At 42.7% G+C, this 14818-nt stretch overlaps 1 long non-coding RNA gene across 1 annotated transcript in view; it reads left to right on the top strand.

The window, feature by feature from the left end:
* Positions 1–9609: 9609 nt before the first annotated feature.
* Positions 9610–14818, top strand: part of LOC102044376 — a 138501-nt gene continuing 133292 nt past the window's right edge. Inside the window, exon 1 of the long non-coding RNA XR_265230.2 lies at positions 9610–9710. This is a non-coding gene — a long non-coding RNA (uncharacterized LOC102044376). The remainder of the gene's footprint in view (positions 9711–14818) is intronic.

Genomic DNA, 14818 nt, shown 5'->3' with positions numbered 1-14818 from the left:
TCCATCTCCGACGACTGAGGGAGGACGGGGCAGCGGCCGGGGGGGCCCCGCGGCGGCCCTGCAAGTAAGTTACCGAACGAAGAAAGCGAAACCTCTCCTTCCTCTCTATTTTTGGTTGGTTTTATTTTATATATCTATCTATCTATCTATACACCGAGAGCTGAACAAAACGAAAAACAAAGCATTTTGCAAAAGGGCAAATGACACGAACTGAACAAACCTATTTTTATAGAGAGACCTTGGAAGAAGGGGATTTTTGTTTCGGGGTTTTTTTGTTGTTGTCGTTCTTTGGAGACAAGTTATGATACGCACCAGCAGCAGCCATTCCATCTGTGTTCGAAAAAAAAAACAAAACAAACAAAACAGCATTAGAAAAGACAGCACCAGAAAGCAACAAACAATCCGGGGAGCGCCGGTTCGCCAGCCCAGCTCCTCCAATCCTGCAGACACACAGAAAACTAAGTTACAAACTAGTATGTCTTTCAATCCAGTTCAAATAAAAACACAGAACATACTAAACCTATAAGCTTTTTTTTTAGGAAAAAAAAAATCCAACATCCTGCCAAGAATATGCCTTTAAAACAACCTTCTTTTTTATATATATCTATATATTATTATTATAACAAATGCTAAAACCTTCATTCCAAAGTTTAATATTGGTTCCATTGCCACCACTTAGTGGATGTTTGGCTTTTAGAACAATTTTTTGTTGTTGCTTTATTTGGAAGCACTCAACTGAGTTTAGTTTGTAATTGTTGGAGAATAACTGCTGATTTTTTAAAAATTTTTTTAGCTGTTTGAGTTGATTGCATGTATGAGTCACTGCACACAACTCAATATGAAACTATTTAACTTATTTATTATCTTGTGAAAAGTATACATTGGTAATTTGTTCATACTGTATTTATCGGGTATGATGAAAAGCAATAGATATATATTCTTTTATTATGTTAAATTATGATTTTCATTATTAATCGGCAAAATGTGGAGTGTGTTCTTTTCACAGTAATATATGCCTTTTTGTAACTTTCACTTGGTTATTTTATTGTAAATGAGTAAAATTCTTAATTTAAGAGATGGTATGTAATATTTATTTCATTAATTTCTTTCTTTGTTTACGTAAATCTGAAAGATTGCATGGTTTCTTTATAGAAATCGGTCTCGATGCTGTGGAAGTAGTTTTGCGGAATTTCTATGGGTTTTTTTTTTTTAGAATGTAAATGGTTGTAGCCCGTCCGAGTTGAAAAACGAGAGAAAAGAAAAAAAAGACTGACTTAGCAATCAGACTTCAAAGTGGCAAATCTAATTCAGACTTGTTAAAAATAACCAAAAAGTATTTTTGTTGCCTAACTCCACGAATCACACTGTGATATAGTCTCAAAGTATGTAGCAATAATTGGGGGTCCCAGTATTATGTCTCACAGTGCCTTCTTGAGGGTCCACGCTTGCCTTAAATATCTCTCAACCAAATAAGTATTTTTCCTAATGCTTGAGATAATTTGAATGTAGGGATGGGTTTTAAGTACAGCAAAATTTCGCCACTCTATTTTATAAGAACAGAGGCCATCTTTGGATCTGAAACTTTCTATAATACAGGAACATATCTTGTTTATTGAATTCCAAAACCTGTAATTTTTTTTTCCTTATGTAGAAAGTTGGGAGTTTTCCAAAAGTTTCCTGGACGGTGGATGAATGAGCAGTAGCTTAGTTTTGTTTGTACATAGGTACAGATTGAGCACTATGTACTCTTTTGGACTACTTTAACAGAAGTATGTTTTGAATGTAACTAAAGGATAAGTCAACTTGAGTTGTAATATATTTTTCGGGAGTCAGTTCACTACAGATTATGTGAGACTGTAAACTTTGTACTGTAAATGTTTTGTAGTTCTCCCAATAAAATTTTTTGGAAAAAAAAAAAAATCAACAACCCCAGTAACCCTTCCAAGTGCTGAAGCCCTGGCTGCCAGGCAGGAGTGTTTCTTGCTGAACACCACCACCCCCAATCACAGATATGTCTAGCTACAGATTAACCAGTTTGCACTGCCTCTCCAGGCCGCTCCTGCAGCCCTCGCTGGTCCCTGGCCAAAGTTAATAAACGCTTCCAGAAGGTTCGGGAATGTCAGCAGTATACTGTATCCTGCTTTGCTTTGCTTTTTTCTTTTTCCTTTTTTTTCCCCTCAATTTTTTTTTATTATTTTTAAGAGGATGGAGAATCAAACCTCTGCAGCTTCTAGTGTAACAGCTGGAGTGGAAAAATCTAGCAGTGGCATTTATCAATCACATCGCTTATGGGGCTATGTGAATGTGTCATTAGCCTTCCTGCCTTGTTTGGGGTAAGGAGGAAATGGCAGTTTGGGTAATAAAAAGCCATAATTAAGGTTTACCCTTTGTCCCAAAAGCTTTGTTCCTCTTCACTCACAGGAATGCGGACTTCTGCCTCAATGCTCCCATCACCCAGCTGAGGGCATATCTGTGTTAATCGGGCTAGCATTAAATGTGCTAATCAGTTTTCAGGGCTTGGGTTTTAAACAAATTACCTTTTCGAGGCTGTATTTATATAACTAAATACTTGGCAGCCTGGGGCCTGTGTGAGTATTAATACTGGAAGAATTTTAGCTAATATCTCCAGAGTTTGGCACCCTATTCCAATCAGTTCCTTAAACTTTTAAATCACGATTTCTACCAGCTTATTTTTGTTCTTTTGTCATACTAATAATAAATGTTGTTAACATTATGGCATTTCTGCGCTGCCTGGGCCGCCACAGCACTTTCTATAAATACAAGATAGAATGTAATACCAGTGCCATATGTTTGTGTAACAAACCTTGGACTGACACTTAGTTTAAAATTAAAACAAACGTAAGCAATGTATGACAACACAGCCCAGCTACAGCAATCGCCTTTTTTTTAATGGGCCCAGTCTGACATTTTGGCTCAGAATTGCTCCCTTTGATTCCCAGACTGACTTCTGATGAAACTTCTTTTTGTTGCTGTCTGCACAGTGGCACTGAGCTCTGATGGGTCCTTCCCTAGGCATCCCTGGTACAGATGCTTTGGCTGCAAGGAGCAGGCTCATGCCAGTGTTTTGGAGGAACAGAGAGTGGCTGTTGGTTTGACCGGTGTCTAAGCTGATGTCTTAACTCACTTTTGGGATTTTGAGATTAATTTTCACGCTAAAACTGCATATATAAGGAGTGCATGCCTCATTTAATTTCCCATTTTCTTTCTTTAGGTACAGTTTTTGCTTCTCTCACTCACCCACCTATTTCCCTGAGCCTGCCTTTTCCTTGCCACGGTAGATAAGGACCTTATTTATTTTCTATATTTCCCTTATCTGGGACAGCTGTACTCGCAGCGGTGCAGTACTTCCATCTTCCCTGTGCTTTTCTGTTGGTTGAACGGGATCCTGGTGAGGGTGTCTCCTGGCTGGAAGAGGAGCTCTGGAAGCTTTAGAGCAGCTGCCCCACATGAATCACAGCCGTGCTGGTGTCAGTGCCAGTGTTCTGTGCGTTAAGGAGTTGCTGCCAGCACAGGAGGGGTGATGGCCCAGGGGTGTCTCCCAGCTGGCTGCTGGCATGCCAGCGTGTGGGGACAGCTGGGCCCGAGCTGCTCTGTGCCCCAGTGACACTCTGTGCTGCACCCTGCTCTGTGTGTGTCCCAGAGGGTGCTGCAGCCTGGCCCCTTGCAGTTCCACTGTTCAGAAATCCAGGAGTCCTTCAACTGGGAAGATAAAGCGTCTGTTTCTTGTGCTGCACAATCAAGTGTTAACCTTTAAACTAGTGACTTATGTTGTTGACTTAAGCAAATGTTCTCTTGCTTTCATTTCAAAATTCAGCAAAGCGTGTAAAGCTGGTCAGGCCATTCAGAACTTTCTGATACATTGCAATAAATTGATAAATACTGTGTAAAAAATAAACTGGTTTTTTTTTCAAGAGCTTTGTGTTAAGGAACTCTAAGGTTTCTGCTACTGCCCATCTTAATCACTGAAGCACTTAAAATTACTTTAAAAGTCTGGAAAAAGGGGCCTTTACTAATCATTGGTTAGGACTGAGGCTTGCATGCTTGTTTTATTTTATAGTCTGAAAGGAATTGTGTCAGAGTCTTAAACTGGTAGAAATGGATGTAATGGTATAGGTCTCGAAAGAGGGTTTGATTTAAAATGGTTTGGTATGATCATTAGGGGATTTTCAAATTTATTGAATTAGTAGTTTTGATTTTTATTCCCTAATCCTCTCAGTTTTTTTGGGCCTTTTTATTTGTTTGGCTTTTCTCAGCTTACCTGTGTCAGGTATAGTGGTGTGCTGTAACTCCTGTTGAGTGGAGGGATTGCACACCACCAAACACACTCCCAGCAGAGTGCCATGGAGCGGGGGGATGCTGCTCCTCACTAGCTGCATCCTGGCTGGAGCATGATCTGATTCCACTGAATGCCCAGAGTTCCCTTCATTTCAGCTGTAGAGCCTGGCGTGCAGAACGGGCGGTGTCACTGTGTCACTCGTCCACAAGGGCAGTGGCCACGGGAGGAGCTGGTGGCCACAGGTGGAGCTGATCGGCTGCTGGCTCCTCTCTGCTGTACGGCTGAACGCAGAGGGCAGCAAACCAGGGGTTAAATGCACAGGTGGGAGGGGAGCCCTTTTCCGGAGCATCATTTAAATATCCAGTGCAACTCCACATTACTTTGAAAAAGAAGCTATTGCCCTCCTTCCATTTACTGCCCCCACCCCACACTATCAGGTGTGCAGCTGTGATTTTTTCAAAGGAAGGGTGCATTTGACAATCTCATTTTCAAAGAAGGCCTGAGATTTTAGTTATGTTTATGACCAAAGTGTGCTTTTATTTTTTTCCTTTTGCTACTATAGCATTAAAGCTAAAGGACTTCCACGATATATTTTAACTGTGTAGTCCATCTCTTCTTGCTGACCTTGAGTGTGAATATCATTTGAAGGAGCTTCAGGCAGTGGTGCTCTGTCATTAATAAGATAGGACATTTCAGGTTTTGCCTGCTGAGCCTACAGACCTCAGCAGCACATTAACTCTGGAAACTGAAACTTAATTTTCTGACCCCTCAGCTTAAACTCAGATCCTCAGAGTTTTAAGGTGAAGATACTGGGCTTCTTGCTTTATTGCATCTGAAATACAGTTACCTCTTCCCTTTGCCAAGTGTGCAGCAGGTTGGTGCCAGTCCAGAGAGGGGCAGGAGTATCCTGAATAACCACAGCCAGGGACCTGAGTGCTCGTCCGCTGAAGTAAGTGAAGGACTGGGATGAAAGTTGCTTACTCAAGGTGATGTAGCAGTTTCTGTTCCTCCCTGGCCCTTTCTGACCCATTCCCTGAGCCAGCTCAGGCTGCTCTGGGAGAGCATCCTGGCACCCTGCTCACACCACATGGCCCAGGGTGAGTGGGTGCTCTGTCCACTGCCACCAGAAGGTCCCCTTGCCCCCAGCCAGCTCTCTTGCTTGCCACATTTGCCTGGGTGTTGATGCATTTTATTAACCAGGCAGAAAAAAACCTGGTGTTTTCTCCTGGAGTGGAGCTGAAGTGAGTCAGTCAGGAGTCTGATGATTTTCAGAGCTGGTGCAAGGGAGGAGGAGGAGGAAGAGGAGGAGGAAGAGGAGGAGGAGGAAGAGGAGGAGGAGGAAGAGGAGGAGGAAGAGTCCCACATCCCAGACAGAGGCAGGAGTGATGGGATGGAGGACAAGGTGTCTCCCCACCAAGCTGCTGGATTGGTTTATCCCTCTGCCTGTGTAGATTTGTTTTGTTTGAAGAAACATTGTTTCCTCACAGTTCTTTGGGAAATTCTCAGCGCGCCCATGTTAGAGCTGCTTTTTTATATTGGTGATTATAAATCACTCACAGGAACCTTGAGTACTTCTCATGCCATTTGAACACACACCAGCATTTAAGGGAAGGCTCATTTCAACACAGAGTTTAATTAATGATTAATGTGACTGTATCCCTGAATAGTTTGGTTTACTGGCAATCAAGTAATGGTTATATGGCAAAACACAGCATCTTCTGAGAAGTTCTCAGTGTTAAAGGAAACGCTATCAGCTGACATAGATTTAGCAGGTTGTGTGAGTTTTGTACTAAAGAACATTGGTTTATAGGTCTAATTCCTTTATTAAAATTAATTTAATATTGGAGAGGAGGGTGGAGGAATGAGATTCCTCCCTTAAGATTTAGAAGGCCTTGTCTCTAAAAAGAATTTTTTTGTTTCAAAGCTTAGTCAAACTTATATGAGTCATTTCATCTCTCCTTTCAAAGGGCTATAATGGATGTGTTAATGGAGGCATTTTGGGGTGAACCCTGCAAAATTTGCATTCCTCAGGAAACCAGGGAAAATTACCCTGACAAATCTCCTCTCTGTTGCTGAAGAGGGATAGATGACATCTGCTGAGTAATTTCCATTCTGTGCACCATCTGAGAAGGAAATACAGGGTAATTCAAACCCCCTTTTTTCTACCATGTTTAATAACATAAACAGGGAGCTGGGTATGCTGAAATCTAAATACGAGGGTCCTGTATCAATGGATTATTACTTTATCTTTTCTGAATGACGTCCACTTGAATACCTGGAATCGTAATAGCTACTCAAGATAAGAAATGGAAGGAAATTCAATAACAGTAAGAGGCCTGGTAACTTATGAGATCTTGATTAGCCTTCGACTGCACCTAAATGTTGGGAAAGGATTCCCTATACTGTATGCAGAGGGAGCTGAATAGCATTGTGAAAACCATTGCCTCATTGTAGGCTTTTGTCATTATTTAGGCTTTCTTGTGTTCACTTATATATGTGAACCTTCTGAGTCTTCTGTGGATGAACATTTTTTACCTTAATTTTTAATTGCTTTGAAATTGTGGCTTTGCTGGTGCAGGTGGCAGTGGCTCTGGCCCCTGCAGTGATCTCAGAGCTCTGGCTGGCTGGGGCAGGCAGGTACAGTGCTGAACCTCCTAAAAACCATCAAATCTGAAATCGGGCTTCCTCTTCTTGGTAGGATCTGTACTCCTGCTGATGCTTTTGGGCAGTGGTTTACTCTTCCCATGGCTGAGGGAGCATGGGGAAGGAAGAAGAGGACTCTTGCCCTTCCAGCTGCCTGCCCTGGGAGTGTCCATGAGCTGGGCTGGTCCCTTGCTGCTGCCCAGCAGTGTGGTGGGAAGGGTGGGCCTCTGCTAAAAGGGAATGCCCAGATACCTCCTGCTTGGGCAGCAGAGCCCTGGGTCAGTTTGTGCCTGTCCTGTGCCTGCACCTGGACGAGGGCAAAATGTTCCTTGTGCTGGATGCCACTTGGCTCTGTTGCAGAAGTGGCACAGCAGCACGGACAGGGAGGGTTCCAGCCAGAGTGCTGGCTCTGCTGCTGTGCTAAGAGGACTGAACAGCACAGTGTAAATCTCAGGAGATGAATTCAAAGTTAACAAATACTTTTTCTAAAGGTCAGATTAGATGAGGAATGCAGTGTTTTGCCAATCCAAATGAGCACTAACTCAAAAAAGACAGGAATTTGTTTTCTGCTAGATTAGTGCTCTGATCTGGACTCATCCCATCGCCTTATGGCTGTGCAACAAAAGCAGGATGGAGGGCAGGAGTGTGTGAGTTACGTGAGGCTCAGAGCTCTGCTTTCACCTTTAGGGCAACTTTATATTGACTTGAAATGCCTGTGAAACCACCGCCTAAGTTGTGCTCAGTGGGGCTGTTTCTTTACATGCACTTGAAATCCCAGGATTTATCAAATGATATCCACAGAACAGGAGGCAGAGCATTGTGCAGTGAGCTGTGTTGAGCTTTCTAGAGCTGAACCTCAATATTTTACTTCAGTTTTGCTGTTCAGCATTTGGGCATGTGTGGATAGGGAGACTGGGGAAATGATGTCGAGGAAGGAGAAGCCCAGAAACTTGGAAAAGCTGACTCCTTGGGAAATGGTACACAGCTTTGGTCAATGTAAACACCAAGTCATGACCTCTCCTGTTTACTACAAATATTTCTTACAGTAACCTGCATCTTAAAATAAAATTCAAGATGGAATTTAGAATTCATAGCACAAAAGTTGTGAGTAAACTGTTCACTACAAGAGCGTTGCAAAGCAAGTAATAAATGTCTCTTTTCAGGGGGTCTATCGCCATCTGCAAATATGAGGCAAGCCAAAATGTGAGGGAGTCATTTAAGGGTTGTTTCATTTGCAGTAGATGTTTAATGATGGCTGTGAAGGAAGCACAGTGAATATCTGCAATAATGGAACTCTCTGACTTTCACAAATGAACAATCACAAAAAGTGAAAGGGACGATGCACCTGAAATCTCCAGCTCTACAGAAAAAGGTAACAGCAGCTCATTAAAAAGTTTCTCCCTAATTTCCCATCCTACAGTAGATATGAGCACACAGTGAGGGACAAGTGTGAATTGGGTTCTTATGACTAAAACAAGTATGTCCCAAAAGTTCAGCGCCTGGGGTGTTAGTAGGACTTGGTGGAAGAAATCCCTATTCTTAAAGCAATTAGAGAAATGCAGCCTGACTGGTGAGTACAACCTATAGTTGCAATAATGGTGAGAGATTTGGAAAGGAGTTCTTTCAAACCTTTGGGAAATACCAGCTCTCAAAGAGGCAACTGGAGTACCATTGAGTACCATATATAATGAATGTACAATGGTATATAGATGTGTTAGTGGATACTAAAATTCTGATCTGGGGAGTAGTTCCTTCTAGTTTAATAAAGAATAGATGCTGTTATGTCCGTAGGAACAAATAAAATGTGATAATCAAGAAATGGTTTCACTGTTAATAGCTGTAGAGACGGGCAGTTTAGATGAGATTTACAGATTTACTTCTTAAAATGCATGTTACCAAAGCTTTTCAGAACACAGAAACATTTGTAGAATCACAGAATAGGTTTGGATTGAAAGGGTCCTTAAAGATCAGGTAGTACTGCCTTCCATTAGACCAGGTTGCTCAGAGCCCCATCCAACCTGGCCTTGAGCACTTCCAAAAGCACTTTGTAACATGGAATATTGTCACCTTTCAGCTCTGAAAGCTCACTGGAAAGAGCAATTGTTAAAGCTGTGTGGAATTCATGGAGACCAAGCAGATAGTGCTATCTAGATGGAAAAGCAAATGCTAACTGCCTTGGAAAAGTTGTCTTGAAATGATAGAAAATGCACTTTCTGTAACTCCAGAATTAGTTGTAGAAAAGGAAAAAGAGGGAGGGTGAAAATCAGCTGGTTAGGATTACAATAACACAGGAAAATATGTCCTAATTGTGCCAGCATTACGGAAGTGAGGGACAGCATCTTGTGAGCTACAAACTGCAGCACGTTGCCTTGGCTGCGGGGAGAAAAGTAAAAAAAATGTAAATACTGTTGTGTGCAACTTCCCCTTCCTCTCATACTGCAGCCAGCATGAAAAAATAATTTAAGCACCCCACAACTTCCTAGTATAGTTGGCTTTTATGATGCAAATGGTCCATCATTTTATGACACGGACAATTCTCAGGGACTAGGATGTTCCAACAGAACTCAATCTTATTGAATTAATTTGTTCTCAGTTCTCTTAATGAGCCTGATTAAGTACCGGTGGAAACACTTGTGCTTCAAAATGACTTGCAGAGACCCAGCTGTCCTGGGGAGGTTTGAGTGAGAGGAAGGTCAGGTTGTTCTGAAACCTGCTCTGTAATTGTGTCTGTGAGCCCCAGGGGCGGTTGTGCCATGACTCAACAAAATATGTAAGTATGTGATTTCTTAGAAAATCTTCTCTGGGGAATTTGTGAATTTTGAGGAATGGAAGTCTTGATTTTCTGAAGAATTTGTTGTACTAATTGGGATGAGTGGAGGAATTTAGGGCAATGCTGGTGCCCTTGTTGATGGAACTCTCTTATCCCACCATCAGTGTTTTGTAATTTCAGCTGTGCATCTGGCTTGAATTTGTGTTTGAATTCTGGTGTGGAAGAATGACCAGAGCTGGGCTGTAGTGGTGGATTTGAGTTTTCAAGAAAGTTTTCTCCTTCAGCCTGAAGCCCTCTTGTAAAGGACTCTCTGCATTCACTCAGGATGAGAGGTATGCAGCTGGTATTTCGAGAGGGCCAACAAAAGTAAGAGAAATCCTAATTTAGTTGGTAAATATAATGATACCTGATAAGTGCTTCAGGGAAATGAGAGAAAACCTGCTTTCAAAGAATGAGCTCTTTTCCAGGGTGAGCTTGGGCTTGTGTTGCAGCCCCAGGCATACTGCTGAGAGCACTGACAGGGACTCAGACCCTGCCCTGAGAGAGCCCAAACCTTTCATGTTTAGCCTTTGGTGACTCTGTTGTCTTCAAACACATACCCTCCCCCAAAACTTGTTGACTTTTAAATACATTTAATTTCTAGTGTGCCATGTACCTAGATGGCAGTGGCCTAAATGAGCTGTGGTGGTTTGAGATCTGGAAGATTCTGGAAATCCTGGAATAATTTAATCCTTGTGAGTTTTTGTTCTGTTGTATGTTTTGCTGTGTTTTTCATTTGGTTTTTGTTTTGTTGTTTAACCAAATAGAAACATGGGAAAAGCTGAGTAAAGTGAAAACTCTTAAGGTAAAGCTCCTGTATGACTCAGCTCTCCTTGCCTGTGGCTGTAGCCTGTGCTGTCCATCCTGGTTCACTGTCTGTATGGAATAGGTCACACTAGATCCTGCTCTGTTGGTAGAGCTCCCTACCTCTCCATGTTTGTTGGAGCTCCTATTTCTCTTTAGTCTCACTGGGCTGTTGGGAGAATCTCCCTTTATGAATAAGAGGTGGAGGAAAAGGGTAATGCCTCATTAAAACTAATAAATCCCCCTGAGTGGGCAAACTCTTTTGCTGAATTCATCTTTCTCACCCACCACCCCGGTTTTTAGCAGCACTCCAGTGGCACTGCCTGTGTTTAGAGATTGCCAATATGTGTTGTCCCATTTCTGGCTGTGCTGGTGGTCACTCAGGAAGCTGTAAATCCTTCTGGTGGGCCTGGGAAGAAATACCCCATTCTGCAGGGCTTGGGTCAAGCTGGTGGCAGCAAAGCAATGCGGGGAGATGTGCATCACTCACTGTGCATCTGCAGTGCATCCTGCAATAGGTAATGCAGCTCTGGCTGCTGCTTCTCGTGGCTTGCTGCCAGTCCAGCATGGTTTTCCTTCAATCAAAGGGAAGCCCCACACCTGCCATCCCACACCCTGAAGGTGTCATGTGCTGGCCAGTGTCCTTCATTCCCATGGGCTGTTTGCTCTGTTCATCTCTGTTACTGTTGTCTTGCCAACCCTGATCTGGGCAAAGTTATGGGAATAGTTTAATTGTATCTTCAACTGGATGTTCAGCAACTTCACTGGTCACTTCCAGTCTGTCATTGAGTACACTGAACTGTGACCTTCCTATTTCCAAAAAAGTGCTCTCCAGAGAGCGTTGTAAATCCCTCTGCCTTCCAGCAAAACTGCTTTAACAATTTCTAGCTGGCTTATGGCTATAGGACAGCCATAAGGTTGGATGCCTCGTATCTCTGTTGTGTATGTTCTGCTTCAGTTAAAAATGACCTTTCTATGTCTGAAGGACCAAGGCAGAAGCTTTCCCCCCCTGCTTTATTTGACCAAAGATATGCATAAGTGCAGTGACACTTGTTTGCTGTCTGTCTTTGCATGTGCTGACTGAACTTTCCCAGGCCAAACTTAGATCTGGTTGCTAAAAAACTGAGTGCAGTTGCTACAGTTCATGGGGTTATTGGTCTGGCCTCCCATTTAAAATTTATCATCTTCCTCACCATGTTGTTCTTAGCATTAACCTTACTTTTTGTCTTTTCACACATTCCCTTGTGGAAAACGCGCAGCCTGCTGTTAGGGGCAGGAACAGCAGATTTTGGTAGGGGATGAGCTATGCCCTGTACCAAGCTGTGAAAAGCTATTTATTGATCTTGTGATTGTAGAAATGAAAGAGGTGCTTGTGTGTTAGCTGGGCTGGTGTGTGGTATGTGTGGCTGTATAGATTTACATGTGTCTTATTTATTTATCGTTTCTATATTTAAATACAGCTGCATAGTTATTTAGTGTAGATTAAGAATGTATATGCTTTTAATAATATCAGCTTGAGAATCCTGCTGTCCTCTTGGCTTCAGTATGGGCAAACACCTTGACTGGTCATGATGTGCTCAAAGGATATTCACAGAGGTAAAATTCCTTGTGTGAGGATAGATCCCCTGGCTGCTCATGGTGTTGTTTGATAGTACTCACACAAGTCAGTTCATTGTGGCTGTTTTGTGACCTGGGACATCAGCTCTGCTTCCTGAAAAGCTTGAGGTAAAGTCAAGCTTGAGGTAAAGTCATGGAGGGCTTTTTGTTTTTTTAACAGAGCATTTTACTTTTGCTGCCTGGTGAACTCTCATCCCCCTGGGTGTGTGGCTGATGAGTCATGACAGGCTGATGTATGACAGGTTTATGGATGGGACAGTTGTGCCCCCTTAGAGTCACCATCCAGATAAAAACAAGTGCTGGACACTTCTTACTATTCTGCTGGCAGAACTTCCAGCAGATGCTGAGGTGCTGCTGAAAGTGAACTTGTATCTTTTGTGAAGAAGTAGGAAAGAGATTCTGCAGTTCCAAAACAAACTTTCCATGACTGAAAAGGGTGTACTTGCCTTGTATATCCTGTGTTTTCAAACAGAAGAGAAGGCATATTAATCATTTGGGATGGGATCATCTGGCATCACCAGGCACCTGACTCTGCTCTGTAGCATTATAACTATTTATCCAAACCTTGTTTAGAATGGCAGCTTTGCCATTCTTGAGGTAATTTATTTCTAGTCTAGTTCAATTTATGTATGCTGTGCCCCAAAATGATGAGTTTCCTGATCTACTAATTACTTAACCTGGGGTGCTGGGTGCTGCCTTTTGCAGCCCTCAAGGAATCAATTGTTTGTTTTGCTGCTCTGACTCAGCTTGGCACAGTCGAAGTGGTTCAGTCCTCACTTTTTTTTCTTCCATCGGTGTGGGATGCTGAAATCTACTCTGTACTTATAAAGGCCTTTTTGAGAAGAAGGCTGCTTCATGTGTTGCTTCATTTTGGGACAGAGTTTTAACAGCAGGATTTGGGGGTTTTGTTTTGTTTGTTTTCCTATTAGACACAGATAGACTATATCCCTATCTTTTCACTGACCTCTATTGAAAGAAATTGAGGGACTGGCTGTGGGCTTGGATTTAGGTGTGTTTGTGTTTGGAGAAGCCATGGTGGCTGGCATGGTTAATATTCAATCACCCCTTTGTCATTATCATGATGAGGTGACATTGCAGTGCCTCTTATGTGGCAGTTTCTAGGTGGATGTGATGTTAAAATATTCACCTCTCAGTCTGAAGTGCTGTACTGAAAACAAGGTGAATTCAAGAAGGCATTGCACAGTTTTACCTTTTTACCTCCCCTTCCATCCACCCAAACTGACTCATCCCTGGCTCCTCAGTCCTTAGTGTCTCCTGTATACATAACACTTGGTGGTTGTAATTGCTGACTGGTTTGTCAATGATTATTTTCTTGGTTATGGAGGGACTCAGAGATGTTGTTATTGATGCCAGCTCTAATAAGAGGTTATTCAGCTGGCGTGTGTTTTGGGAAAGTAGTCCTTAGGATATTCAGATGTCAGAAACTAACTGGAGACCATCATGCCTACCTCTTCCTCTCAGCTCTTGGGATCTTACATTCCAGAGGGGGCCTAATTTTCTGGCTTAATCACATCCGCGGCCTCTGTGCCAGTGTCTCATTTTGAACTGGATGACTTGTGGCAAGTACAGGGCTTTGTTCTGCTGACCTGAAGGAAAAATCTTCCTTTTTTTTTTTCCTGGGCACCTGTTTGGGGAGGGAATTGGGGACCTCCAGTGTTCCCTTCCAGCCTTACCTTTCTGTGAACCTGTTACTGCTTCCAGGGACAATTAGTGTCTTTAGGGGACTGTGGACTCTTGTAGATGTAAACTGGAGTTTGGCATACGAGGTGCATCTCTGAGGAGAATTGCCCCAGGAGTTTCCTTTGGTCTGCAGCCATGAGGGATGTGGCCTGAGCTGCTGATGCTGGCTCTGTTGGAAGTGGACATCATTTTAAAGAGCAGTGGATGTGGTTTGATATGAGAGTGGGAAAACAATAGCTCATGTTTTCATTTACTGCCTCAGTATATGTAACGCCAGTTCTGGTCAAAATCTGTACTTTCTTAGGATTTATACTTTATGTCTACTGAAGAGCACTGTGGTGTTTAATATCATGTATTCTGACTCTAGGCTCCTAAATATTTGTGGTTTTTTGGTCACCTTGCACAGACTTGTCCTTCCTTGTGTTTATTTCCCCTCAGTATAGGTGGGCCAATGCATACCTGCTTTGCAAAGCATTTTGAAAGCTACAGACCAGAGGAACACCTCTGCCATGGAAAATCTCCCTTCTGTATTCTCTGTATCCACTTGTACAGCCCTTACACCCGCGTGAACCTTGTGAGCTGCATTTCCAGGCTGGAGTAGCCACTGCTGCTGCTGGGGACTGTGCCACAGCTCTGATGAGTGAGAGGAAAAGGCATGCAGAGCAGTTTTTGGAGAATAAGCCTTGTCTAGAGTTGTGATGACTGTGCTCCAATGACAAAGATGTAGAACAATCTCTCCAGGCAGGTTTTTTTTCTTGGTTGTTTTTCACTCCGCATTATGAACTTGGTCTACATATGCACTCACTAATGCAGAAAGCCCAGTCTACAAAGCTTTGGCAAAAGTCTTTAAAACTTCTGGGGTCTCTAGGGCAGGGATCAAGCTGTTTTACACATTTGGGATGCAAAACCATTTTGTTTGTGTCTGTAATGAAAGTTGTTGAGTTCTC

The sequence above is a fragment of the Geospiza fortis genome, unplaced genomic scaffold (assembly GCF_000277835.1).
Source record: "Geospiza fortis unplaced genomic scaffold, GeoFor_1.0 scaffold41, whole genome shotgun sequence".
Taxonomy (NCBI): Eukaryota; Metazoa; Chordata; class Aves; order Passeriformes; family Thraupidae; genus Geospiza; species Geospiza fortis.
This window is presented reverse-complemented; position numbering and strand designations above follow the sequence as displayed.